Source organism: Kryptolebias marmoratus, linkage group LG18 (assembly GCF_001649575.2).
Source record: "Kryptolebias marmoratus isolate JLee-2015 linkage group LG18, ASM164957v2, whole genome shotgun sequence".
NCBI classification, from domain to species: Eukaryota; Metazoa; Chordata; class Actinopteri; order Cyprinodontiformes; family Rivulidae; genus Kryptolebias; species Kryptolebias marmoratus.
The window spans coordinates 20664477-20667400 of NC_051447.1; the positions used below are offsets into that span (position 1 = coordinate 20664477).

A 2924-nucleotide genomic window follows, 5' to 3' on the forward strand; every position below is an offset into this window, starting at 1 on the left:
AGAGATTTTCCTTTAAAAATCCAAAACCCTGATTTAAATCTAAGGTCAAAGGTCAGCGTTTCAGACACGTCTCAAACTGTCTCAGACTGTCGGAGACAAAATGTCTCTAAACGTCCTGTTTCCTGTGGTGAGACTGGAGACAAAAACCAGAACAAACTGATTAAAATACAACAGATACATTTAGATGAAATCATCTTTAGTTTGGAAACGTTCTGCTGATGGTTCTGGTCAGGCCTGGTTCTGCTGAACAAAAGCAGGAAAAAAAAAAGTTCTTCCATGAATCTTTTCTCCTCTGAACAGGAAACAGGTTTAAAAACAAAATAAAACTGAGATTTAATCTGCTGATTGTGTTGCTTCGGTTTTATTTTGAAAAGCTGAAGGGGCGTGGCCACGGGACCTGCCTTCCTGCCAGGCAGCGCTCAGGGAACACTGCTGCTTTAAAACCGAACCGGAGTCCAGAACCGTCTCCACGGAGCCGCAGCCGGACCGGAGCCCGGAGTGTCGCGCGCGCAGAGCAGCCAGGACCCGGTTCGGTTCGGTGCCATGTGGTTCTGATCGGGTTCGGGTTGGTGGATGAGTCCCGAGCTGCAGGTGAGTTCGGTTTCATGTTTCAGTTCTGTTCAGGTGAACCAGACCGGAAGAGTTCTGTCAGGATCTTAACGGAACCATCACCCCAAGAACCGAACCGAGCCGAACCGCCCGCAGGTGTGTGTTCGGTTCGGTTGCACAGGAGACCCGGTTACAGGTCAGAAACCTGCCGCTTCCGGTTCTAGAGCTCCCACCTGAGCAGGTGGCAGAAGGTCAAAGGTCGCGAGTCTCACCTGGACCCACCGGATCAGACCGAACCGAGCCGAACCGGTTCTGGTGGGGTTTGTTTTAGCTTCTGAGGTTCGGTCCGGTTTTTGGTTCCTGTCTGAGTCCGGTTCTGTTGAAGTTTAAACTCATTATTGTTCCATGTAGAACCGTAGAACCGGCTCGGTTCTGGAGCAGGAGACGGTGTTCCAATAAAAACTGTATTAAACTCTGGTTCCGAAGGTCCGGTTCCTGTCAGCAGCCGAACCTTTGTTTGTTTGTTGATCTGAGGCGGGCTGCAGGAAATGTTCCGAACTTTACAGAACCTTTGAGTCCAGATGGTTCTGGGATCGGAGCTGGATTCTATCAGGGGGAAGAACTTTGGTTCTGGTCTGTCTGTCAGTGAGGTTCTGGTCGGTCTATGAGGTTCTGGTCAGTCTGTTGGTGAGGTTCTGGTTGGTGAGGTTCTGGTTGGTCAACTTCTGCCTGGCTGACTTGGACCTGGCTCTCTGGGACCTGCAACCTCCGGCGGTGTTCCTCCAGGTGTCTCTGGGTGTGTCTGGGCGTCTCCGGGTGTCTCCGGGTGTCTCCAGGTGTCTCTGGGCGTCTCCGGGGAGCCGGCCTTATTTGTGTGGTTTGGTTGCAGTGGCGAAGGAGTGATGTAATCGTACCTGACAGGTGTGACCTGTGAAGGATCAGGAGTCGAGTTGCAGGATGAGAAAAGAGCTGTAAAAGACCAGAACTCACCTGCTGGTACCTGTCCAGGAGTGTCCCTGCAGGGTCTAAAGGGTCCACGGACTGGACCGGACCGGACTGGGCCGATGTCAGAACCACGTCAGCCAGCTGTGTGTTCCAGGTCTATCGGGTCAGGAACATGGATCAGTGATGATGTCATCAGGTTGATTTCAAACAAATTAAACTTCCTGAAGGGTGAGGTGGGCGGAGCCTGTGAGATGGGCGGGGTCTGCAGACAGTGACGTCACACCGAAACAGGAAGTAGAAACAAGTTCAAGTAAAAGAACTGTGTATAAAATTGGTTTGAATCTGATGGATAAATTCAGATAAAACATTTATTTTATTTTTAAAAATGACCTAAAACAACATTTAAAAATATTATCAGGTTAAGTAGAAAAATTATATCAAGAAAATCTAAATTATTTTACCAAATTAGAGTAAAATTAACTTATTAGAAAAGATGAAAAATAATAAAATGATGCATCAAGTAAACAGAGTAAAAAAACTAAATAAATAGAAAAAATTTGTTTTTTTCAACAAAATGTTTAAAATCTAAATAATAATTATTGTTATTGAAGGAATAAAAAGTTTGTGTAAGCGGGTCGTTCTGTCAGGTCAGCCTCTCACCTGTTGGCATCTGTAGGCCCCGCCCCCACCTGTCCATCATTAATTAAAGGCTTAAAGTCGTCGGAGCTGCAGATCCTCGTTAATCTGCTTCTTCCTGCAGCCGACAACCGGACCCAGAGGAGCTCGGTTCTGGTTCTGACTCACCTGTGGACCGGCCCACACAGGTAAGCTTGGCTCCTCCCCCTCCTGTTTGTTGAAAGATGGTTTTTCTTTCTGCTGTGACTGAGAGCGGTCCGTTAGGAAGCAGAACCATCAGACTGAACCCGGTTGTAAACAGATCGGTTCTGGAAGTTGGTTCTGACTTGTTTGCTTTGTAAAACATTTAAACCCCGTAAGTTTTAGTCGGATCAGAACCAGAACTTTGAGATCCTTAAACCATCAGATCAGATTAGCCTGGAGGTTGGCCTCCCATCTCCTCCCTGAGGTTGTTTGAGGTTCTGGTTTGTATGTGGGCCCGTTTCTCTGTGCCGTTATTAGCCGAGCTGGAATGAGGACTTCAGCACTTCCAGGATTATTGTGGATTATTTTTAGCCTTGTGGTGCGTTCAGGGACCTGCTGCGACGCAGAGGGGTGGATGTTGCTGTGAAACCGGGTCAGAGGGTAAACATGTGCTCCAGAACTCAGAGCAGCGGAGCTCTAAACCCGGTCCTGTTGGAGCTCTAAACCTGGTCCTGTTGGAGCTCTAAACCCGGTCCTGTTAGGAGCTCTAAACCCGGTCCTGTTAGGAGCTCTAAACCCAGTCCTGTTGGACCTCTAAACCCGGTCCTGTT

The 2924-nt window shown here is 48.2% G+C and overlaps 1 protein-coding gene across 1 annotated transcript in view; it reads left to right on the forward strand.

Moving 5' to 3' along the window:
• Positions 1–403: 403 nt before the first annotated feature.
• Positions 404–2924, forward strand: part of eps8a (epidermal growth factor receptor pathway substrate 8a) — a gene marked incomplete in the record, with an annotated part of 25068 nt that continues 22547 nt past the window's right edge. The window contains 1 exon segment of the mRNA XM_037981212.1: positions 404–591.